Genomic DNA, 27,119 nt, shown 5'->3' on the forward strand with positions numbered 1-27,119 from the left:
CTTAGGTTGTTTCCATCTCTTGGCTATTGCGAATAATGCAATATGAAAGTGCAAATATCTCTTCAAAATCTTGATTTCATTTCATTTGGATATGTGCCCACAGTGGTATTGCTAGATCCTATTATATTTCTTTTTTTAATTTTTTGAGAAACCCCCATACTATTTTCCACAGTGGCTGCACCAGTGTATATTTCCCCCACAGTGTGTAAGAGTTCCCTTTTGTGGGAGAGCTTGTTTAAACACAGATTTTCTCCTCCCAAACTTGTACACACATTAAGGTTCAATTCAGTAGGGGTTGAAGACATTAATGGTGCTCACCTACATATCTAATTCTCACCTCCTTCTTGGCATAAGGAGCACTATACTTACTAACTCCCCTGGATTTGGGCAGGGCTACATGACTGGTTCTAGACAATGAAAGATGATCAGAAAGTGACATGTACCACTCATTTAGACAAAGACCATGAGAAACCCTAATTTTTTCCCTAGCTTTTCTCCATTTATCCCTTTTCCCCTGCTGCTACAAATGCAGAGTCCTCATTGAGATGGAGGGGCCCCAGGATTAAAGGAACTTGGATCGCTGAGTCACTGAATGGAAGCAGGCTGTTGTGGAGAGTTGCCAGGCATGTGTCTGAGTTTGGGTTACTAAGAAACAAACTTCTGATGTATTAAGCCATGAAAATTTGGGGCTATTTGTTATCACAACAGAACCTATTTATTCTGATTAGTAGATGTGATGTGAAGTCCAGAAGATTTACTTTTTCTGTCATATAGGTCCATGGACCACATTTTGAGAAATTAGCCTGACCATTCACCATCTTCTATTCATGGTCTTTTTCTAAACAGGGAGCAACCCAGTTTAAGTGTTCTCTTACAGTCCTCTTGGAATCACTGACTGACCAGCTTTCCTTCTTTCTTTCAGATCATTTTCAAGCACACTTTTGTGCTTTGCTTTCCAAAGCAAGTATGCATCGTCTCTTTGTTCACTCAGCTGTTGGTGATTTGGGCAAATTTCTTTTAATCTGATTTCTATCTTATTGGGAGTAAGATACTGCTACTCCCATATAATAAAAAGAAAATATCCACAAAAAAAGGAAATAAAGGAAGCATCCAGAAACAGTAATAGAAGGACAAGTGAGAAAAAATTACATGATCATAGTGGATGTAAATAAGTAAAACATAAACATTTGCCAAGGGTAGATCTTATGATAAGTGTTCTTGATAAGTGTTCTTATCACAATGTATTAAGACAATAATAATCATAATAAAAAGGGCAAGAGGAAAACGTTTGGAGATGATGGATATGTTTATGGCAAGATTGTGGTGATGGCTTCATGGGTGTGAAATTATCTCCAAATTCATCAAGTTGTATATATTAAATATGTACAGTTTTTTAAAGTCAATTATACCTCAATAAAGTGGCTTAAAAAAAACCCCAAAACCTGACAGGTGAAAGATGCAAAGAATCAAAGAGGGAATGAAAAAGAGGACAGAGAAAATGCAAAGAACCACCTAAAGGAACAAGAATCGAAAAGTCCAACTAATAAAATCCAAGTTACAGAATGTAACTGCCAAAGTATTAGTAACAAATACTCATGACAATACTAATAAAAGCAGCTCCCATTTGTAGAGAATCTGCTATATCCAGGCATTGCGTTATGCCTTTTGTCTTCATTTCCTCTCATCCTTACAACTACCACAGAGTAAATTTTCTTACCAATATGATGAAAAAGTAGGTTGAAAGACATTCAGTTCATTTAGGGTCACATAGGATAGTAAATGGCAGAACTGGATTCAAAACCAGTTCTGTCTTGCTCCAAAGCTTTGGTCTTTTCCAGTATATCACATGATCTCCCAATAACATAGAGGTTAAGATGAGAAAGCAGGGATAAATATAAATATGAAAAAGTACTCTAATGAAAAGTCTAGAACATATTCCACAATTATAGTCAATGCAAAAGGTGAATGAGACTAGAGGGCAGATTAATTCCTTTTTCCCTCTTTTTAAGCATACACTCTGGAAGCTTAAAAGGTAAGATTTTTGTGGGAATATGCATGCTCACAAGGATGAATTGGAAAGGGAGAAGGAGGGATCCCTGGGTGGCTCAGCGGTTTGGCGCCAGCCTTTGGCCCAGGGGGTGATCCTGGGGTCTCGGGATTGAGTCCCATGTCAGGCTCTTGGCATGGAGCCTGCTTCTCCCTCTGCCTCTCTCTATGTCTATCATGAATAAATAAATAAAATCTTAAAAAAAAAAAAAGAAAGGGAGAAGGAGAGAGGGGCCTCGACTCTCATTTCCTACATGTAATACTAAGAGTGGCAGCAGCAAAGAGGAATTTCAAATTAGATTTTGGAAAAGGTGAGGGTATTATAAATAAATCAAAGCCCCAAATCCAAACATTTAGAATCCCTCAGTAAGAACAGATAACCTAAAGTTTACTTATTTAGCACGCATACTAATGGTCCCCCGAAAAGGCATTGAGTCAAGGAAGCTTAAAAGCCATAAAAGGAATAAAGCTACTTTATTAATGATAAGGAAATAACTGAAAATAATTTATCAGAATGAAGGATATTTTACAGAGGTATATGGCAGACGATCAAATTATCTTCAAACAAGAAGAAATAAATATGTAAGAAGAATGATCGAGCTGATGAAAGCCCTCCTGGCTTTGGAAAGAATAAGAGAATGGCAGGACATGTTTAAAAAATAATACAAAGAAAACTCAAAGGAAGGAAGAAAGCCAAAGTCTTTTTTAAAAACAAATAAATGCTCCCAGCTGTGGTAATGGCTAATGAAATGCACAGAAAAAAAGGGGGGGGGATGGAAACTGGAGCCAAAAAACAAATAAATGAACAAATAAGAGAAGTTGGAGACTAAGTTAAGGTAATGAGAGAAGAAAAAGGAGATCAAGAAAGAGTGAAATATCTTCTGTGAAGATTTTAGTGTTCAAAGAGTAGAGAGAAAGATGATAGCTTAAAAGAAAGGCAGTAAAATCTAAGAGAGTGAAGAGACTGGGTTTAAAAGCTAGACACATAGGCTTCCCTCTCAGCCCTATGTCATAGGCAATTTTCTTCTTTTTTTTTTTCTTTTTTAAAGGAATTTCCTTAATTCTCTGTGCCTCAGTTTCTCTTTATGATATCAAATTGGACAAAAGGGAGATTTTTATACTTATAATACATTCACTAGTCTGGGCTAGAGATAAAAAATGAAGAATACAATGAGATGATATATATATATAAACCTTTTAACATAGGGCCTGGCTCATCAGGAAGAGTCAATAAATGTTCATGATTGATGATTAATTATTTATGATACTCTTGGAAGATAAAAACCAGCAGACAGTGCTGAAAGAGAAACTGCAGATAGTACAGAAGATGCCTGAGGAGCTATTTCAAGGGGAAAAATACACAGAAATGTGGACTCATGTTTGAGAATCAATAAAAAAAAACTCTCAAATAACTTATTTAACAAATACAGCTCAAAAAGTGAGCTGCACTGTTGAGTTGTTTATTGACAGGAAAGGACTCCTGGGTCTAACAGACGTACTGCTGGGTTCTTAATAAGACAACTGAGAATGTCCAGCATCCTGCTTTCAATGAAGTATGAGAGAAGATTGAAACAAGCCCTGCAATGAAATAATGAGGGTGAACAATAGCTGCTTGAGGAAAGAGGAAACATATTAACAATTTGTGGTCACATCCTAAATGCCAATCGATAAAGGATAGTTAGTTAAATAAATTACAGTACCTCTATATCCTGAGAGACTGCTAAAAAGAATATAATGGTTCTCTATGTGCTGACATAGAGGTTAGTAATAAAGTGCAGAACACTGTGTATATTAAAATGCCCTATTTTATGAGAATATTTTATATGATTATACGTACATAAATGAACCAGAAGCACAACAGAGTCAGGGAAATGGGGCTGGGGAATGGGAGGGGCTTTTCCTTTTTATTATTTACCCAGAGAAAGGTGAAATTAGAAAGTGGTTAAAAACCCAGGATCTGCATTACTTAAGGAACCTTGCTTAAATTAATTAACCTCTCTGTACCTGGTTTACCCACCTGTAAAATGAGGACCCTAGCCTGATAAGGCTGTCATGCAGATAAAAATGAGATCATGAACACCTCATCCAAAAACCACTTAGGACAGAACCCAGCACCTAGAGCCATCGGAGCTGTTAGTGGTATTATTGTACCTCTGTGATGTTTGCTGTCATTCAACCACAAGTGGGAGTCACTTCTGTAAATCTTTAAAAGCCCAAAGGAGAAGAATGGAGAAAGTTAACAAGGTTATAAGACTGAAGAGTTTTCTCCATTCTTGAATGTTTGCTCCTCTAGGAAAGTGTCAGTACAATTTTGTTAATTTTTCCACAAAATCTTGTCTTGTAATTGGCATTTTATTAAACTTAACAGATTTGTTGAGGGAGAACAGATAGTTTCGTACTGCTGAGTCTATCAGATCCAAGATCAAGGCACATCTCCGAGTTTTTTTCTTATGTTCTCAATATAATTAAAATACTTTCATTTGGGTCTGCACATTTCTTAGGTTTGTTCTAAAATTCTTTTTTATATTAATATTATAAATGGGATCTTTTCTCCCAATATTTTGTCTTACTTGATCTTGTTTATATATAAGAAAGCTATGCGGAGGATGAGCCCCACCAGATAAAATGTATTATGGAACTACGATAATTAAAAACAGTCTGGTGCTGAAGAGGAAATGAGAAGATCAAAGGATAGAATAGAGAATCCAGAAATAGACTCTAATTCATGTGGGAATTTAACATATTCAAATCAAAATGAGAAAAATGAATTAACCTATAAATCACAATGCAAAACTAGCCTATCAGATAAATGGCAAAAGATAAATGCTTTCATCATTCTTTTTACCGAGTAAATCCAAATTAATCTGAGATTTTTAAGCTAACACTATAAAATTAATTAGTGATTTTTTAAAAAAATCAGCTTAGTATAGGAATAGAAGAAGGCATGGATGAATTTATAATCTTAGAATAAGAAATGATTTCTAGGCAATAGATAAAAAACCTAGACAACATAAAGGAAGTTAAGATATTTATATGTATTTGTATATGTATTTATATTTATATGGTCAAATTTATCCAAACATCTGTTTAGGAAAAAAAAACATACTATAAAGTTAAATAACAACAAACCAGGAATATATTTTCAACAGATATAAAAAGGGCCAATTTCCTTAATTCACAGAGTTCATACAAACCAACTAGGAGAAAACCTGACAACCCAAATGAAAAATAAAATAAATGAAGGTAATCAGCTCATGAACACTGTTGGTAGAAATTAAGTTCTTTTCTGTTTTTAAGATTTTATTTCTTTATTTAAGAGAGAGAGAGTGAGAAAGAGAGAGCACAAGCAGGGAAAGGGAGAAGCAGTCTCCCCTGCCCCAAGCAGGGAGCCTGAGGCTGGGCTCAATCCCAGGACCCTGGTATAATGACCTGAGCTGAAGGCAGACACAAAATCGACTGGGCCACCCAGGTGCCCAGAAATGAAGTTCTACTATGCAATGAACACCAGGAGCAAATGCAAGAGTATGCATAAGTCCCAATAATCAGGAAGGACCTCAGGAAAGACAGAGGGGATCAAGGACCAGACATCTAACTCGGCAGGACACAAAGCATGGATGGTTCATGGGCCCGCCAAGTCCATAAGCTATAACTCAGAACTTTTCTGTGCTTTTTGTACTAGGATGATACTGGCTTTAATGTCAGCATGGTATAGTAGTAAGTCAAACTCATATGGATGAGCAAGGTGTGAAAAATGAACAATTACTTCTTAGTCTGACTTCTTAGTTTAGTGCTAAGTTTCAGCTTTAAAAAGAATTGTATCCTGTTGTAGTTGTGCCTAAACTTGATCTTCTTCCTTCCCATCCCCTTCTGACGGCAAGCGTCCCATCGCCTGTACTGAAACATTATGCTAACAGCTTTGTAACAGAAGACGTCCTGAGGAGGGTGTCTGCTGAAGTATGGTTATTCTTTCTGAAACCTCTTAAGATTTTTTGAATGTCCCAATTCTTTGGTCTGACACTTTTTCTTTGAAGTATAGGTTGTCCCTGCTATTTCTAATAAGATTTTTCATTTTCTTTTGTAGATCCTTCACCCTCATATAATACAGTGGCACAGTTGTCACAACAGCCTCTCCATGTGTGATCCCATTTTGCTATTTGAAAATCTTTCTCTTAGGGAATCACCACCTTCTTTCTTCTGGTCTTTGGGCCTGGAAGATTGCTCTCTAATAACTGATTACATTGTATCTTCTTAAAGTTGAGACTGGAAAGCACAAAACTGTAAAATCCACTGAGGGGGGCACTTGACAGGATGAGCACTGGGTGTTATATGTTGGTAAATCAAACTCCAATAAAAAGATATACAAAAAAAACCCTGTAAAATAATTCCTAACATAAAATAATTTAGTTGCATTTAAAAGATAACAACTAAATAACTCTACCTGCAGGAAACATTTTATTTCCCACAGTAAGGGAAGTTATTGACCATGCCATTCTGACCATTCTGTATTTCTAAAATACAGAAATAACCTAAGGATTATTAATATCCACATCGGCCACCATTTGGTAATTATATAAATATAATTAAATGTGTAATTTATGTATATCTAAAGCCAGTGTACATATCAGATAATATAAAAATATATTTTTATATATATTAAATTATATATTATATATATTTTATAAATACAAATAAAAATAGCATATACAGAAAGACATAACATCCAACACTTATGGTACGTTTAGACTGATGGATGCTGTTGAGCACTTTATATATACTGTCTTACTTAATCCTCTTAATTACTTTATTAAATTAGAACTATTATAATCACCACCTGTGGTTAATTTAAAAGGCCCACAAATTCTCTGACACTCCTCCCATTGAGAGGTGAGGGCTAAGTCCCCCTGCCCCCACCTTGAACCTGAGCAGGCTTCGAGATTGCTTTCATCAGTAGTTTGTGGGGGAAATTATGCAGTGCCAGTCTCCAGGCCCAAACCTCAAGAGCTGCCCATTCCTACCTCTTGTAAACTCCCTTTCAGAGCCCTGGGCTGCCTTGTGAGAAGCCCAGCAGCCCTGCAGGAGATACCACCTGGAGAGGCTCTGAGCCCATTTGGAGGAGAAGGGCACAGCTGAGCCCAGTCTTCCTTCTGGTTCCAACAAAGTGCCAGACCCCAAGAGAATTCTTGGACCCTCTAGACCAGAGCAGCTGCCAGCTGAATACCACCAAATGACCCAGTCAATGCCACATGGAGCAGAAGAATTGCCAGGAGAGCCATGCCTAAATTACTGACTCACAAAATCATGAGATTTAATAAAATGGTCATTGCTTTAGTCCTCTAACTGTTGGGGTGATTTGCTATACAGCAACAGATAACTGGAATTCCATATTCCAGATGCAGAAGCAAAATCACAGTGAATGAAGTAAGGTGTGCTGAATCACATGCCTAATTAATAGTGCAGCTGAGATTCCAACTTAGGCAACCTGCCTCGAAAGCCTGTAATCTTAGCCACCCCACTGAATAATTTTAAAATTATAATTAACTTTTGGAGATAGGGCATATATAACATCTTGATTCTTCTTAGCATCTAATCTAATTCCAATCTAATGAAGAATCTGTGCCAAAGGCATATATTCTCTCTGCATTCACAGTTATCTATTTATGCTTATTTTCACATCCCTCTGAATTTTAAAATATGATGAATTTCTCCAACAGATTTGCCTGTGCTTATTTTGAGACAGTAGGATAGAAATCCTCATTTCTCTTTTGCCTTTAGCATAGATTGTATCAGCAGTGCCGCTTAATACCAAAGGGCAGGGTAATTCTGGGACTTGGGAAGTTGTTTTCTATAGTATTAAATGTGGCTTAGTCATTTTCCAAGGAGACAGAGACTCTGAGGTCTTGGTAGTTTCCCTGATAAGCTATTATCCCATCTATTTTATACTAGAATGTATTGTTTACTGATAAGGGTTAGGAAGGGGGCAAAAAGGAGACTCAATCCCAGCTTCCTGACAGGCAAATAGATCTGTACCTGCAGCCTTTCTGGAGCCAAAAAGGTCAGGGGTCAAGGACCCAGAGGTACTGATGAAATCAAGGGACTTCAGCTAATTAAATACTTCAGCAATATGCACTGTAGTGTAAATATTCTTGTTTGCAAGACAGAATAAATAACACGATGTAGGACATCGAGGAAAGCAGGTTCTCTGCGGAAGTGTCATCCTTTGATTGTGGGACATCTTCACAACAAATAGGGACAATCAAGAAAGCCTACACCTATTTTCTTTGGTGTCACTTCCATAACAATTTGATGTCATACTCCCAAAGACTGATCCCGTTGTGGAAAAGAGCACAACAGTGATAGGCACACAATTATCAACATTTCCTAGAACTTAAAACATAAAGTTAGGAAGCAAGCACAAAACACTTCTAAGTATTCTAACGATTTCTGGTTAAATTTGACTTTCTGTGTTATACTTTAGAAAAATCTAGCAAAAAAAACAGATTTGGAATTCTGAAGAGATCAATTAGCCAAATGGTTCTTCTTTTTTTTTTTTAAGATTTATTTATTTTAGAGAGCTAGAGAGTGCACAGTGGAAAGGGATAGAGGGAGAGGAGAGAGAGAACTTAAGCTGACTCCACACTGAGCTGAGCTCGAGTCCAACCTGTGGCTCAATCTCATGACCTGAGCCTAAATTAAAAGACTGCTGCTTAACCAACTGTGCCACCTAGACACCCCCAAATGGTTCTTCTAATAAAAGTAAAATGACAATGTAATTTTACTATCTTCCCTTAGCTTCCAATAAAAGTAAAACCACAACGAAAATCAATGGTCCTGTGTACCAGATGCTGTTTTAAGCATTTTATATTGATTAGAACATTTATCTTCACAATCACTATATGAGGTGATCATTATTATTATCCTCATTTTATAGAGGAGGAAACCAAGACTTAAGTGACTTGCTAAGTTCTCACAGACAGAAGGTTGGGGAGTCAGGAGTTAAACCTAATAGATTCCAGTGCTATTTCACTTTCCTGATTTAGAACTTAGAACAGCTCCATTTTTTATTCATTTTTGTACATAAGATTGAGTAAGATATTTATGTTCCTATTATAGCTCAATAGATTTGGAAAAAACCCAGACAAATCCCAACTAAGAAACATTCTACAATATACCTGACCAACATTCCTCAAAACTGTCAAGGTGATTAAAGAACAAGGAAAACCTGAGAAACTGTCACAGTCAAGAGGAGCTTAAGAAGACAAGGAGATTAAATGTAATGAGGTGTCCTGGATGGGGTCCTAGGACAGAAAAAGGACATTAGAGAGAGACAAAGGAAATCTGAATATATTATGGACTTGGGTTAATGATAATGATATTGGTTCATTAACTGACAAATGTATCCTGCTATTATAAGATGTTAATAATAGGGAAAAGTAGTTATGGAGTATATGGGTACTCTACACTATCTTCATAATTTTTCAATATATCTAAAACTATTCTAAAGTAAAGCTTATTTTTTCCAGAACAAAACATATAATTGATTTTTCGAAAACTGTTTGAAAATCACTGTTTTAATCTAACCATTGCCTAGGTCTGTGAAGCAATGGAAGTGCCCAGTGGTTTAATAGATCTGCCCACAAAGGATTGGGGCTGTGCTGGGTCTGGAACCAGAGCTTCTCCCTGGTGCACAGTCTAATGTTTCCACCATTATATCCAGCTGCTCATGACTGACCATAAATCAGGTTCAATATTTTTACTCTTTTTTTTTCCCCTTCCATTTTATGTTTCTCTCTATATAAAAACACACCACTGGTGGGAAAAAGTACTTTTATTTTAACCTGCTGCCACTTGTAAAAAGGAAGACTCCAAGAGAATGTTAACGCCTTGAATTTAAGTACATGACATTTTCACAAGTAGTCTGGAGCCAGGAGGAATTGGGTGTCTATTGTGCTACCCATAGGACAATAGCAATAGTAAAAAAAAATAATAATAATAAAATAAAAAATTGTATTATTTACAATGAATATAAGCAAACGAATGAAATAAAAGTAATGAAATCACAACATTTCTAAATTCTCACTGACAGTTACCTGCTAAAGACAGCCTGAGGCCTGCTCTCTTTCCACAAGAATAGGAGATTATGGAAAGACGTTAAAGACATATTAGCACCAAACTGAGACTTTCTTCCTTTCTTCATAACTGAGTAATAGTAATAAACTTTTTTCTTTCAGCAAAGAAAGCCAATCACACTCCTTTATTTATTTTTTTAAGATTTTATTTATTCATGAGAGACACAGAGAGAGAGAGAGAGGCAGAGACACAGACAGAAGGAGAAGCAGGCTCCATGCAGGGAGCCCGATGTGGGACTCGATTCCAGGTCTCCAGGGTCACACCCTGGGCCGAAGGCAGACGTTAAACCCCTGAGCCACCCAGGGATCCCAGTCACACTCCTTTAATTGTGGCTTCTGTATAGAGGAATTTTTGTTGCTCCTAGCAAGTTCATCAGGCTTCCAGAAATAAACTATGATGGGGAAAAATACCTCTTAGTCTTCTTCAGAATGACAAGAGCAAACCAGTGACTATGAAGAGAAGAGGAAAAATCCAAATAAACTTTATGTTGTAAGAACCAAAAACTATACTAAATATCATGTGAAAACTGTACATCCAACCCATTAGGCTGTTCAAGTCCAGAATTATGAAGCAAATGTTGTTTGGCATGTCCCTGTGACTGTGCCAAAAAGTGGCTTCAGCATGTACAGCGGGCGCCTCCACAACCAGCCCAAATCTATACCCAGAGCCCTGGGCAGGTGGTAAGGGCTGACCTAGATCTCAGGTTCAAACAATTCTTTTTTCCATGACAAGGCACAGCTAAAACAATTAGATCTACAGAAGGTGGCTACCAGACTTGATTCAACTAGGCATCAATGCTCCAGGGCTATGACAGGATTTTGTAGGACCAGGTGATTAAACACTTGCACTGCAACACACAGAGATTCTACGTAGGCAGTACGATACATGTGCATGTATACACACAAGGTAGACTAATGAGAAGACTTTCCACCAAGGATACACAAACTATTCAGGGCATACTGCGAAGTTTCTAAGCCAGGCTATAATACAGAAAAATTCCACTTTCATTTTTTAAAGTTGGTCTTGGTAGAGCATATATTTCAGAGCATAGTACCAAATGCGCACATCTGTGAAAAAGAAAAATAACACGGTTAACCAAAAAATGAGTGTGGAATCCACTTTATCAGCACTTTAAACATAGCTCTTAAAATAATACCTAAAGATAGGCTTTCCATGCCAAAGTGGAGACAGATGTGCTTTAATACAATATCCCGATGTTTGTCTATTTCCTGATGACCCTTAGGCTTCTAGGGTGGGCTTCTAGCTTCTCTTTTTAAACAGATGTTGGTAAATGTCTATCCCTAAAACCAAAATCCTGAACTACAAGGAATCTAACCAGTTTTTCTCTTCCTTCTCTCAAATTTACCTTGGCTATATCACCTTCTTTGTCAGCAGCTATGACTAACAGACCATAATCAGAAAATAAAGTAGAAATACTTTGATAATTCAGAACGAAAGCTTTCATTTCAAGCATTCAAAAGGCACTAACATAGTTCCAGAGATAATTCAAGAAAAGTATAATTTTCCCCTTTACCTCCTAAAACTGGATATTCAGTAAATGTAATTTTATATAGTCAAACATGTAATAACTGTGCTAACCAAATGTTGCCTGGCAAAAAGCCTATTAAAGCATTAATCAATAAGAATGGCTTGAAGCTAGCAGGTCACAACTTCAGCTTAGTCGTTGTTAGCTTCTACAGGACACTAAAATGGCAGTTTGTCTCTAAATTACTATGCCTTAAATGCTTGAAACACTTTGTTTCTCTTCACTAAGTGATAATTTTCCTTTGAACTTTGTTCATAGCCTTGTTAACAGGCTTTTATTTCCCCCCAAACAACTTTTGGGGGAAAAAAAGCCAACTTCGTGACTCCTGTACAAATATCATAAATTCTAACTACTCAACTACAAATCAAGGCAATTTTGCTATAATGTTTTTTGATGCCATCTTAGAAAATTATTAATAAATCAAATTCTTTTTTAAAAATGCACCAGGAGCTCATTAAAAGAAACCTTTGATCAATCCAATAATTTTTTTGACAACACTGATAATCATCTTCTGATGGACTTGTTTTGTGAGTACAGATCTTTAGCAATGGATTATTTTAAAAAGGGCACACCTGTAATTTTGGCTCATCAAGATATCATACATCTCCTTGTTTCCTTTCAAAGTAAGCATTATAAATAGCAAAAAGTATTTTGAAAACTTCAAATATCATAAAATTACAAAAAGACAACCATGAGTAGAATTCAGCTTTTAAAATGATAATTTTTGACAAAAACAAATTTTTAGTCTGATAAACAGTTATCTATAGAAAAAAATATATACCTTATTATTCCTAAAGGTTAATTTTAGGAAAAATTACTAAACCAGAAGTACCACAAATGCTTTATTTAACCAGGTTTTATGCAAAAAAAAAAAAAAAAGCCTAAAAATTAATTCAAAAGTCAAAAGAGACTAACATTTTGCAAGCAGGAAATATGATAGGAAGAAATGATCATCTTGCTGGTAAAAACAAATTTCCGAATTCCTCAAAAGAAAGTGAATAGAATCACCATATCATCTAGCAATTTCACTTCTGTATATACTCAAAAGAACTCAAAGCAGGGACTCAAAAAATATTTGTGCACCAGTGTTCACAGCAGCATTATTTGAAATAGTCAAGAAATGGAAATACCCCAAATGTCCATTGACAGAGGAATGGATAAACAAAACATGGTAAATACCTACCACGGAATATTATTCAGCCTTTAAAAGGGGAGAAATTCTTACATATGCTACAATAGACAGATGAACTTTAAAGACATTATGTTAAGTGAAATAAATCAGACACAAAGTGACAAATACTGTATGATTGCACTTATATGAGGTACCCAGAGTAGCTAAAGTTATAGAGACAGAAAACAGAATGGTGTTTGCCAGGGGTGGGGAGAGGTACTGAGGAGTTACTATTTAAGGGGCTGGAATATTAGTAAATGATCCTGGGATAGAGTCCCACTTAGGGCTCCCTGCTCAACAGGGACTCTTGTCTCCCTCTGTCTCTCCCCCTTGCTTGTGTTCTCTCTCTCTCTCATAAATAAATACAATCTTTAAATTAAAAAAAAAAAAAAAAGAAGAGGGCAAGTGTCCTGGAGATAAATGGTGATGGTGGCTGCCCAGCAATATGAATGTATTTCAAGCCACTGAACTATACACCTAAAAATGGTTTAAAAGGTTAATTTTAATGTTACATATATTTTACCACAATAGAAAAAATGTGGCATTCTCCACTGTGATAATAATCAGTGACATTTAAATTGGAACTGGATATCAAGGAAACCCAAATTCCCCCCAAAAATGTGCTGAGTGGTTAGCACAGTGTCATAGCAGTGTCAGCTGCCAGCAGACCTCTTCTGACATCCAAGCAAGAGCACTGCCTTGTGAAGCCAGAATAGGCAACAAAGGGAGTGGGTTTATTTTATGTTTTATCCTGGTCTTTTTCCTTTCCAGAGGGCCGTTCCATGAATGGTTACTTCTTGGTAGAATTTGAATAAACTTTATGTATTTGCTCTTCTTTTTTTTTTTTTTTATTACAACATTGTTAAAAAGAGGGGAAAAACAGTTAAAGAAAGTCCATTGGGGGAGAACCAGAAATAAGAAGTTTAAAAAAATCAAGGATTCAACATTTTTGATGAAAGTGAAAGTTGACACAGAGGAGACTTTGATTTTAATAAAATGCTGGATGTAACTGCCAGGTAAGGTAAGGGAACTTACCCATACAAGTAAGTAAAAGGCAAGACCAAAGATCACCTACACATTTAATTCCCAAAATACAGTGTATATTTATTTAATGCTGCATAAGAACCTTAAATTCTATGAAAAAGAAAAATATGCCAGGTCATTATATTCTCATCTGCTAAAGATGTGAGACATTTACCAAGCTGAAAGTGGAGAAAAAGTTAAAAATGTGGCCTAATCACTATAGTTTACATTGTGTTAAAGCAACAATAAAAAATAAGTGAAAGATAGTATAGCAAAGATTTTTAATATCAATACAGTGTGCTTAGACATATGAGGACTGTGATTTTGCAGTGTCTAGAGGCTATTTGGATGCATTCTGAAAAAAGTAATCTCTTGTCCAATAAAATTGTATGTAGGTGAAAACAGGGAAAAGAAATTGCTGTAGATGCTGATTCTAACCCCCAGGAATAGAGAGAAATGAGACTGACTATATAAATGGTATAGATCTCAGATGTTACATGAATGGACATATTAAACTATTCACAGCCCATCACTTGGCATCAAAAAGTCCCAAATTACATGAAGAGTAGTTTTGAACCGGTGAGCACAAAAATAAACCCAAAGAAAATCTGTACTTGGTGATTACATTAAATCTTGCATTGATGAGAGCCACCTAAGAAATCCTAGCTTTTAATAAGTATATCAGAAAATAGGAATGGCTGAGAATATCCACAATATAAACGGGTACCTGTATGAAATGAGTGACAACATATTTCTAAAAAGCTTATACACTAAGCTCAGTCATTTTAAAATTTGTCTTTAAAAATAAAATTGAAGGGTAATTTGAAGCACATTACAGAGTTAGAAAAATTGCAACAATAACAAAAATCCATAGTTCCTAAAGTTGAAAAAGGACATCACTGGAAAGAAAAATCACTGTCTCCACATAAGCATCAATTTTTAAGGAATTGGGCAGCTCAGTGGTTTAATGGGTGGCTCAGTGGTTTAACGCCACCTTTAGCGCAGGGCGTGATCCTGGAGACCAGGGATCGAGTCCCACGTCAGGCTCCCTGCATGGAGCCTGCTTCTCCCTCTGCCTGTGTCTCTGCCTTTCTCTGTGTGTGTGTGCGTCTCATGAATAAATAAATAAAATCTTTAAAAAAATGTTTTTAAGGAATTATCTAAGTTTTTTGATATAGAAACATATGAATTTTTATAATTTGCAAATTCTTGGTTTAAAGGGAACCGTGTGGTTCACATATTTTTAAAAAGGGTAAGGAAAATGGGGGCTAATAACCTTCAAATTTTTACTCCCAATGTAATTGTTAATTTAAAACACTTACTTTAAGGAAAGTAATTTTAAAATCCCAAGCAATACCAATATCAAGCATTTGTTAAAACAAATCATTCAAGGTAAAATAACTGCTCTTGGCAGAATTATAAAGTTCGTTTAGGAAATAATACAGAATTATATGGAGGAGAGCATTAATAAAACATCCAATATAGCATTTAATAAAATATTATTTGAAGAAAATTTAAATTATCTTGGAAATAAACATTGTCAAATAAACTAAAAGTTGGCTAAGTTATCTTAAACAAAGGAAATTGATAAATGGCTCGGTATCCAATTGAGACAAGATATTTGGCAGAAGGTCTTTTCTCTCTGGTCTCAATAAAAATTTTATTAATGACTTGGAATAAAGAATGAGCATTAGATTATTGATATTAGAAGTTCTGTTTTGAAGAGGCAAAGATCATGCTTAAATACACAAAGATCTGAAGGGATTGAATCTAAAGCCCCCCAAAAATGATAAGCTGGAGTCAGCTTAGAAAAATGCAAGCTACCATAGCATGAGAAAAAGAATTTGAAACTAATTTAATTCCATGAGAAAACGTGGCAATTGGTAATTGATAAGGAATTGTAGACAGAATATTAAGTAGCCACTTAAAGAACAATAAGAGAGGTACTTGAATGGTGCAGTTGGTTAAATGTTGGATTCCTGATTCTGGCTAAGGTCCGATCTCAGGGTTGTGAGATCAAGCCCTGCTACGAGCTCTGTGCTCTGTGCGGAGGATGCTTGGGTTTCTCTCTCCTTCTCTCTCTGTCCCTTCACTCCTACCTCTTTCTTAAATACATACATACATCTCTAAGGAAAAAAAAGGAGTAGGAAATAAAGGCAAGCCAACACTGCTTTTCCAAAATGCCACGTCCATTTCCTACTCGTGGCAGTTTGCCACAAGCAGGTGTCCACGATGAGATAAGGTTACATTGACAGGTCTTTCCTAACTACACAGTCTGACCACTTGCACACAGACAGTGGAAAGAAAAATGGTAAAATTTATAGCAGAACCCCATGGTTGTTGAACCCTGCCTCACACCAACATCTGATTTGTTTGCTTTAACTGAGGATGGACAGAAACAGAAATGAATCCTATTGCCATTGATAATAATTCAGTCAGATGGGGCTGATAGAGCACTAGACTGGAGGTCAGCAAATCTCCCACTGACCAGGCTGCATTTTTTACTTTGTAAAGCAAAGGGGTTGAACCATGTGTTCCTAACATCCCCCCAGCTCTAAGTCTACATGGTGGTTACTTGGCTCTTTTGAAAATAAACTGTATTTAGAATACAAAGCCTTGTATAATGTATCTGTATAATATATTACTCTGATAGAAGAGGCTGACTATATAGGTGGATTCAAGCAAAAACCCTTAAACTCTTTGGTTTTTTTTAAAAAGATTTTCTTTATTTAATCATGAGAGACAGAGAGAGAGAGAGAGGCAGAGACACAGGCAGACGGAGAAGCAGGCTCCATGCAGGGAGCCTGACACACGCGGCACTCAATCCTGGGACTCCAGTACCATGCCCTGGACTGAAGGCAGGTGCTAAACTGCTGAGCCACCCAGGCTGCCCACTCTTTGGGTTTTTATTAATAATTCCTATGTATTGCATGTTTCCTATGGCTAGGCCCTGTGCTAAGTACTTGACGTGGATTATCTCATTTAATGCTTAGAAGAATTCTTCACTGTAGGTGTGATTATCACCTCCCCTTCACAGACAATCTCACTGAGTCTCAGAGAGGTTAAATAGCTTGTCTGGAGTTGCACAACTAGGGAGTGGTAACACTCCTGGGCAAAGTCATCATCAGTCCTTAGTAAACTGAGAAAAATAAGGACAATGGCACTCAATAAATATTTGCTGAATAAGTAAAATGACCACTGGTAGACATCAACCTGCGGGCTGTCTTGGGAGACAGCACAATGAGGGAAATAGCATAACATCTGTTGAATGCTACCCAATTCCAGGCACAGTACTAGGCACTTTACAAATATACCATTCAGCCCTCACAATAACACTCTGACACAGATGTTGTCGTCCTTCTTTTATAGGTGAACAAACAGAAGTCAGCCTCTCATTGCTATCTCCCCCCCCCCCCCCCGGACAACTGTCCCCAGAAATGTGGCCTTTGGAGCAGTGGGGAGAAGAGATCCCAACTAGGAAGAAATCTGCACTGGTGTGCTGCAGTATCCCGATACCTTCCTGCTAAGTTACAAGGCACGTGGTAGACGTGAAACCCTTTTTAGCTTGACAGCCTTCAACTTCCTACTGCCTTTCTTTTGTACTCCAACTTCCTTTTTGGATAGTCCTTATTTTGTATGGTTCTGGTGAGAAGGGAATGGCTACCTGCTACACTGCAGATGCCAAAGAGGCCAGGCCCTCTGTCTTCCCCAACCCTATGCATCCTTCTCAGGGATGGAGGGGAGGCCTCGAGTCAGACCAAGCCAAATGGTTGTTTGCTTCCAGAACCCCAAATTCTGAGCATTTGGGAATAGGATGGGACAGCTAGGGTCCCACATCTCATAGCTGTGCAGGTATATGTGGGTCAGCCTATCCCTGCAGGGGACCTCAGGTGCTACAGTTCTGTGGTCTCTCTGGAGGAGACTTTGGATGCTTCCCATTCTTCAAGACTGATCTTCAGCTTCTTAGTGATTTTGTGAGCTCAAATTAGCCACTTAACTGATTCCTTTTGGTTTAAAAGACACAGAGTTGATTTCTGTTGCTTGTAACCCAGAAACCTAAATGGTACAGGCTGTGGGTAAAAAAGTAAAGTCAGCATTTCACAGATTATTTAAAAATGCACTTTTGTTATAGCATTCTCTCAAATGACAGCTTCTGTTCTCGAGCTTCCCAGGTACCAAAGGACTATTCCCTGATCTGTGGCTAATCGTTGGTACTAAATCACATTCTCATCTGAAATTCCTCAAATCTGCCCTCTCAGCTCCACCAGCTTTACTAATCAAGTTCTACAGTTTGTGCTGTTTATGTCATTTTGATATTTGATTTCCTTAAAATTAAACCCTCTATGTAATAAAAAAGAATGCTGCAAGTTCTGTTGTAGCTATTGCGTATATTGATAGAAAAGACAATGTTTCTTATATCAGCTCCATAATTGTCCTATGTGGAAAATGATCCCTCACTACTGAGTCAAGCCACTAAGTTTCCCCTCCTTTTCTCTCATCCTTCTACACAGACATACACATGCTCACTCACAAATGTATTCACATACAACTACACATCTCACGTTATTTTCCCCCTCACATCAAAAAAGAAAGGCATAGCCACCCCTGTAAGCTAATAGCATTTTCCCAAACAGAACGGGAGAAATTCCATTCAAAGAGTGGAAATTCTTATCTTTGTGTTAGAAGAAAACCCTCCTCAGGCTATTCTGAACTCTTCTTCACATAGGTCTCTACCTATGTGGAAAAACTGAATGAAAAGCTCTGAAGAGTGGTTGAAGTCCTTTGGAAGAAGCTGAAGCAGGATCTTGAGGCAGATCAGGAAGGTGGGAAGAGGTCTGAGGGAGACCCTATGCAACCCCTGTAGGACCCACCCAGGAGGGCAATGGGAAAAGGAGTGCTGCCTCCATATTTGTGGCTGACAGAAGAGGAAAGGCTAGGAAGAAGAGCTCCAAGAAGAAATCCAGGAAAGAAGCAATGTGTAGGAGAATGTTCCCTCAAAGTATACGGAATAAGATATATATCAGAGTTTCCTTCTGAAAATCTTACTCCTAAGAATGTTGTTAGACCATGAGTCCGTGAAGAGTTATAACCGGATTTTCTCTCACTGATTTTCCATGGATTCTAACATATGCCAGTAGAAAAATGCTTATATAAACAGAATGCAATAGCATTTTATGCTACAATGAACCAGCCTTTCAGAATAAAAAAGAAAAAAATTATCTTAATTGCCTATATGCACTAAGCACATTTTTGCCCTAATTTTGTCTGGCTATAAGCCAGATCTTTGCAAACTACCTCACTACTATTCATTTTCATAGCACTTATTACAAAGTACTACATTGTAGGCCCCTTGAAAATCTAGTATAACCCAAAGTCAATAGAAGGTTCTCCTGTCCTTTGGAGACCTAGGAAAAATTGGCTCAAACCTCTAGATTCTGGGGGCACCTGGGTAGCTCAGTCATTTAAGTTCAGTTTAGGGTCCTGGAATCAAGCTCTGCAGCAAGCTCCACGCCCAGCAGGGAGTCTGCTTGAGGATTCTGGGTCTCTCTTTCCCTCTGCCCCTCCTGTGCTCTCTTTCTCTACAATAAGTAAATAAATGTTTTTAAAAAGAAACAAAAACCCCTCTAGATTCTAGCCTATATCAGTCCAGATTCCACCCCAAGATTTTCACAAAGCCCCTTAAGGGCCTAACCCTTGTGATGGCCTCCTGGCTTCCTGTTGCTACAGGCTGCATCTGTGCTGTCTACCTCTCTGGAGTCCCCCAGGCCCTCCTGCTCAGTCACAGCAGGAAGGAATCAACATCACGGTCTTTACTCAAGGTGTTGGGAGGAAAATGGAGGGGCATTTTCTTCTCAGAAATTCAAATGGAAACATTAGCATGACAGTTCTTAAGAATCTATCAGGCTCTCCATCTCCAGGGGCCCACAGGCTCCTCATTCCGGACTCCACATTTGCAGGCCTCCCCATTTTGTGCTCTCTTTCTCCACTCCTTCAGGCACTATTTCTCTCTTGCCTTCCTCTTTTTTAAAACTTAAATTCAATTTGCCAACATATAACACCCAGTGCTCATCCCATCCCCCCACCCACCTCCCCTTCCACAACCCTTTGTTTCCCAGGAGTCTCCCTTGGTTTGTCTTCCTCTCTGATTTTCTCCTATTGCCTTCCTTGATGAGGTGTGGATACCAGCCCACTAGCCAACCTTTCATTTCAACTGCTGCCAATGACTGTTGTTATCAGTGTCATGGCACCTTTCCCCAACAACAAAGAAATTTACCCTGTGAAGAGGAATTCAGGTGGCAGCCATTAAGGAAATAAAAACTGTTTTCCCTTGTCTGACAGAAGAAATGAGGGTAAGAACTCTCAGAAGAGGGAAGGGAGCTGCTGATGGCAAGGAATTCAGGAGTTGATGCTCACCATCCCTGAGGTAAACCTGAGCATGGTATACCCTCAAAGGGCTCAAGCAACCAGGGCTTGAACTGACTTTCAGTGAGACTGGGACCCTCCAGTTTGTCCCTGACTCAGGGACCAACCCAAAGCCATAACCTTGTCCCCAATGGCCTGTGCCGTGAATACTTAAAAAAAAAAAAAAGGTAAGGGACAAGAGTCCCAGATCTTTCTCTCCGCCTATTTCAAACTCTGATCTATGCAGTTGACACAAGCTGTTGCTCTGCTAATACTACAAACTCACTACTAAATGTCATCCTGAAGAATAATTTTGAACGGTACCAGGCATATGGAAAGGGTTTATCAGGAACAGGAAAGAGGAGGATAACTCTCTGTGGAAAGAGAAAAAATGAGAGGAAGAGAGAGAAATAAAAATAGGAGAGACAGAGATGGAGAGGGAAAGAAAAAGGGAGAGAAAAGCAAGGGGGGAAAAACACCACAGTGGAAGATAATGCCTCCCAAACAATACTCTCCAAGCTTCAAATAGCAGCAACTGCCTTCTAATTTCAATTTGATGTGTGCAGAATTCTTTCTTTTCCAATGCCAAATCCTGAATGAAACATGCAATAAAAATTACTGCCTGAAACATGGTGATAGCATTTAATCCTCTGGCAACACATTAGAAAGGCTTTCGGCTTTAAACCGAGGACTGCCACACTGCAGCCTTGCTCATGAAATTATTTATTCATGCCTTGGTTTATAAAGTCCTTTTTTATATGCTTTCTATCAGCTAATAACTGGCTGGAGCACTTATGTTCTCAGCCTGACAGATTCCACATTATGAGGTTGGAAAACCAATGCCTGGCAAGAGTCGCTGCCTGGAGGGAGCCATCCCATCTGCTTGAGAGGGGTTCAGCATCAGGAAGCTGCAGGGACCATGCCAGGTTGGGGCACCTCGGTGACCGGAGCGATGACATGTGGGGAGACATGGAGTGCAAGGCAATGAGGGTAGCTCGAATACTCAGAAGGTTCTAGCAGCTGTATCCTGAATGTCTAGGATAGTGTGTGCAGACAGGGAGAAGGGGATTCAAAGGACACAGGCTAACTCTCTGCATAAACCAAATATCAGTGATCATTAATTAGTGGCAGTATGTGAGGGCTGACTTCCCTCTTGTGACTATGAAAAAGGTGGAGAGAGGGTATTGATTTGCTGAGCAAATGAAAAGCAGAAACAGATTACAAAGGAAAAATTACATACTTAAGAGACCAAATTGATTTGAGGCACTTATATATATATATTTATTTACATGCAATTTATCTCTAAGGAAAGGTAAGGCTATGGTGGGGATAAAAGCTTATTAAGGTCATTCTACCCCACTCATTAAAGCAAGACTGCTAGTATATAATACTTGGTAGGTTAACCCTTCCCTGATCTTTTTGATTTGGTCAATTCCTACTCTTAAGTATTTTCATAATACCCTACAACCTCTCTTTCTCAGCATTTATCACAGCTAATAATTTTATTTAATTTTCTGTGTGCGTGTGTGCTTGTGTACTCCAAGAGGATTCCATGAGGGATTGTGGCTTTTTCCCTTCAGTGAGTACCTATGAATGCAATAAAATGAAATATTTTAAAAATATTTCAATTCAGATTTTCCCTGAAATATTGGTTATACCAAAATGATAGAAAAGGGTACAGCAAATCACTGAAATAATAACATATATTGAAAGGAAAGGTATTATTCTGGTAAAATATGTACAATCATGACAATATTAAGATCTCTTTGCTTTAATGTTAACATATTTTTTAAAAATTAGTGAAGTTCAAAAGTCCCTAATGGTTATGGTTTCTTGAATGTAAGTATCCTAGAGTATAATCCAATGAGCTAAGTTTTCACCAGAATTAAACCAGCCTTAAATTCTTTGATCTCTATTGTCAAAGAAAAGATACTGCTTTCTTATTTCTTGATCATTCTGTGCAAATAGATCATCTTCCCACCATCCAATACCTCCATCATCCTTCAGGTTGTTTAGCTTCAGCCCACTAGCCTTCTTTCCCCTATCACCATTCCGACTCTGGTCTCACTTCAGAGTGTTCACTCTTGCTGTTCCCAAACCTCTGTAAAGCTTGTTCCTTCTCTTCCTTCTAGTCACTTCAGAGAGATCATTCCTAACCATACTAAGGACACTCATCCCCACTTCCTTGGTAGCACATTACCCAGTTTCATTCTTTTACTGGCATTTGTCCTTATCTAAAATTATCTTATTAGTGGACTCATTGGTTTGTAGGCCTATCTATTTTAAGTCTCCCCTACAAGGATGCATGGTTCTTGAGAGCAGGGAACTATATCTATCTTTTCATGTTTATAGCCCTAATACCTAATGTGGTGTCTGCTAAGTAGTAGGTCCTTCATAAATATACGCAGAATGAATGAATAAACAGAAAACAGGTGAGGGAATAAGTGAACCATTTTTATTGCACAATAGCAGAAGAGTTTGATAACAGTATGTAACGCTTGCTATTAAAGTGTCCAATGTTGGGGTGCCTGAGTGCCTCAGTCAGTTGAGCATTTGACTCTTGATTTCCACTCTGGTCATTTTCTCAAGGTCATGAGGTCAAGCCCCACGAGGGGCTCTGTGCTGAGCATGGAGCCTGCTTAAGATTCTGTTTCTCCCTCTCCCTCTACTCTTCCCCCCACTCATATGCATGCTCTCTCTTTCTCTCTCTCAAAAAAATAAAGTATCTAACATTAGCTCATTGGCCAGCTGTCTACACATCTAATAGCTTATGTCAGCATTTACAGTATTCTTTAGCCTGTGCATACATTTCTTTATTCGGTTCCCACAACTATCCCATAAATAGGGCAAGGACAGAGGCAGGATCATCGTTTTTACAGTTGAAGAAACTGAGCTCAGAGAGTTTAAGTTACTTTCCCAAGTCATGCATGTAATAGGCAACAGGATCAGGTCTCTAGCCCAGTTTCTTATAGCTTTCCTGCTACACCAGATAGGGTCCGACTATTTTGTTTTCAAACAAATCAATCATTTATTTTGTTATTTTTTTCAAGAACCTGAAATCAGGTACTATTGATTGCAAAGGACCCTCTTAGGCTCTATGCAGCAATAAAGATGTGTAGATATCAATTTTTCTCTCTGGAAGATTAAAATGTACAAATGGCTAACCAATATGAAGATATTTGAGTTAAGTTCTAATTAGCAGGAAAACCTCAATGTTATAAAGGTAGAAACACCTTCTGGCTTATGTGACAGTGGGATGGGTCTTCAGGAAAAACAATTTTGTAGCTCTCCTTGGAAAGATGGATGGATTTCAACAGGAAAAATGTAGAGAGAGGACATTCCAAAAAAAGGGAACAAAAGGAAACAAGAAAATGTGATGTGCTTTCAGTAATGAATAGGGAGTCAATTAAAGGAAGTGTCTGAAGCAGGGAAAACGTTGGGAGGAAGACTGGGATTCAGGTTAACGATAATTGCTGTTCAATGCTTTTAACATCTGAGGATGGATTCTTCTGAATCTTGTAAAATGCTAAGCCAGCTGCCATAGAAGTACATTAGTCATATGCCATAGAGGAAGTGAGGTGCCCCAGCTGGCAGTAGGGGCAAGAAAATGGCATCCCAGAGCCTGAAAGTTCAAATTAAGACAGGTCTGTGCCCAAATGTATTCATTTTAAAGTTTAAAATGTTATCAGGCAAATGCTTGGTATGGTATATCTACTTATAGTAGAATGTATCTTAGTACCTAGAGAATCTCAATTTAAGTTCCACAAAGGTAAAAAGTCAGAGAAATATATAAATTTACTTGGGGAAAAAAGAATTATTTCCATGATTATGATTTAGTTAGTAAGACTCTATAGCTGTCTATATAAGTAGATCTATAGAGATGCAGAGCTATAATAGCATAGAAACATATCACATATACACACCACACTATGCCATTACTTTCACTGATACATGAATGGACAGTTCAGCCTTGACAGCACCTTCCTTACATCTTGGGATATATTCAAATTCACTTTTTACAACAGAATCTAATCAGTTTAGTACCAAACTTGAGTTAAACTTGCATTTAATTTACATTAATGGAACATTTGCAAGGTGATCTAACAGATGGGTGGTGAGAGCTTTTTACTTCAGAGATGTAGTTTTCAGGGTAGGTAGGTCTCATGTGATTTCATAGGTGACATCCCATTTGCATATACATGTTCCTTGGTGCTGTGTTAAATATCAATGAATGGGTTATTTTATTCTAAATGACATTTTCTTGTTACCGTGGTTATGAAGAGTGTGGACTGTGGAGTCAGAAGGAAATGAACTAAAATCCCAGATCTTCCACATACTGTGTGATCTGAGGAAAGAATAATCACCTATCTCACTGGGTTGTTGTCAGGATGAAATGAAATGAGATTCATGTACAGTGTTTTGAATAATATCTCACACATATTAGCCATTTAGTAATCATATACATTAATAATAACAATGGTAAGAATTTCCCTTAAAAACCAATGATGTTCAATGAGTGCCTAAAATGTTCATTACCTTAAATACATTAATTCTAATCTTCACAAAAAACTCTGTTAGATTATATTATCCCATTTTACAAATGGGAAAAAAAATGAAGCTTATAGGGATTCATAAATTTACCAAAATTGCTCCAATGGTAAGCAGAGGAGCTGGGCTTGGACCTGTATTTGACCTACCTTGTTCTTTGTTGATTTTGCTGTCTCCTTAACACCTTGAAATACCTCATGTGCCTCAGTAAGCTTCTCTTTCCTTTCGTCTGGAATAATATTTCAGAAGTATTATGACATACAAAAAAGATTTAAAAATACACCATTTACTGAATGGAACTTAAGAGATCCAACTAGGAATTAAATAAAAAGAATAGTGTGCAAGATAAAACTTGTGCAAGTAAAGAAATAGAGACGAAAATAAATCCTAGCTGATGGACCATCTGATAGTCACTTATACCTGACATTGGTATAAATAAGAAAAATGAATCCCTGGTTATATTACAGTTAAATTGTATGTTACTATTATCATCAATATATAAGCAACATAGTTCCTATTTGACCAAGCCAAGATGAATAAGGTACTCAATATGCATTACTGGTGAGGGAAAAGACCTCTAAAATCTTACTGGTGAGGGAAAAGACCTCTAAAATCATTATCAAATGCCAGAATAACAAGTCTGAAAAAATATAACAAGGAACATAACTGTTTCTTCTTGTTTTGTTTTGGGTTTTTTTTTTTTTTTCATTTTTTAGAGAGAGAGAGCACAAGGAGGGCAGGGGGGGAAGGCAGAGAGAGAGGGAAAGAATCTCAAATGCAGGGCTCTATCCCACAACTGCAAGATCAAGACCCAAGCAGAAACCAAAAGTTGGGCACTTAACAGACTAAGCCACCCAGGTGCCCTCCTTCTTGATTCTTTACAAGAGAGAATCGAAACTATGTAATCTTCATTTCATTGCAATCAATTTTAGTCACCTTTAAAACCTAAAAATCAATATTTTGTGGGTGGTATAACTTACTTCAAAAAAGCCTCCTTCATTCACTATTTTATTTGGAGGGTGATAAGGCAGGGCTGCCCTGGGAGGCAATATGGTCTGGGGGTTATGAAGACAGACTTGGGCTCCCATTGCATTTTTACCATTTATTAGCTGTGTTAGATTGCACACATCAGGTAACTTTCTAAGCCTCAGTGTTTTCATCTGTGTGGACATGATAATAAAAGAATCTGCCTCATGGAGTTGTTGTAAGGATTAGGGAAAAATACATGTGAAGCTCTTATTTCAGTGTCTTACCAGAAGAAGTCTTCAATAAATATTAGTGGTTACTCTTTTTACTATGGAAAAGTAGAATGATTTAGCAGAAAGCATATGAGATTTGGATAAGATAAAAAGGCCTCATTCAGTTACTTCCAATTTATAGAACTAAGCAAATAAAAAACTGTCTTCCAGGAAGGGAATCTTGGAGAGGTTGAATTCTTTATTGAGGGGTTAGAAGGGTACAGCCAGGATAGATCTTGGGGGGGGGGGGGAATAGATTTTTTTCCATAAAAGCTATGATAAGGTGCACATTGTCATACTAAATCTTAAACCTTAGCAAAGATAGTGAATTTTTGAACAAAAATAAAAAGTTCTCCCGAAAGTGACATAGACCAAAAAGCTGGCAGAAAGAAAAGAGATTTTTGATTCATACAGCTTATGTGTGCCACTGAGAATCACACCTAGTTATATGAACCGCTCATATGCGAGGACTTGCTCCATAATCTCAACAAGGCTAGAAAGAATGCATGTCAAAAATTATAAAGGATCCCAGATTTTATCCAACGTGCAAGCTAGCAAGTGAGCCTACCACAATTTCATGGATGCTGATGGAAGACACAAAACCCCTAGGTCATAGATGAAGGATAGTTAATTACTCACAGCAATAACAGTAGCCAGTGTACTGGCATTTGGTTGTGCCAAATGTCTAATTCTGAGGCCATGCAGAAAGAGGATGATAGCGTCTACACACATAAGAGGTTGCATTGTGAGAGGGGAGTCCCGAGCTGAGGAAACCCAAATCTTTAATAATGGGTAGTGAATGTTTGCCTGCCCTTTTCTCCAGAGGTGGACACGATCTTTATTACAACAGACAATAAGCATGTCTGCCCTTTGCCCAAGAGGGAGATACTATCTTTCAGGCTGATACTGTGCACACATTCTTGTCCAGAACAAAGGGCAGTCAGTGTCACTGCTCACAAGACATGCAGCAATGTGAGGGACCCATGGAGAATTACTGCCTAAGAATGCAGCAAGATAA

At 37.8% G+C, this 27,119-nt stretch overlaps 1 long non-coding RNA gene across 1 annotated transcript in view; it reads right to left on the minus strand.

Moving 5' to 3' along the window:
- Positions 1-10,384: 10,384 nt before the first annotated feature.
- LOC121493919 overlaps positions 10,385-27,119 on the minus strand; it is a 100,472-nt gene continuing 83,737 nt past the window's right edge. Inside the window, exon 3 of the long non-coding RNA XR_005988584.1 lies at positions 10,385-10,622. This is a non-coding gene — a long non-coding RNA (uncharacterized LOC121493919). The remainder of the gene's footprint in view (positions 10,623-27,119) is intronic.

The sequence above is a fragment of the Vulpes lagopus genome, chromosome 6 (assembly GCF_018345385.1).
Source record: "Vulpes lagopus strain Blue_001 chromosome 6, ASM1834538v1, whole genome shotgun sequence".
Taxonomy (NCBI): Eukaryota; Metazoa; Chordata; class Mammalia; order Carnivora; family Canidae; genus Vulpes; species Vulpes lagopus.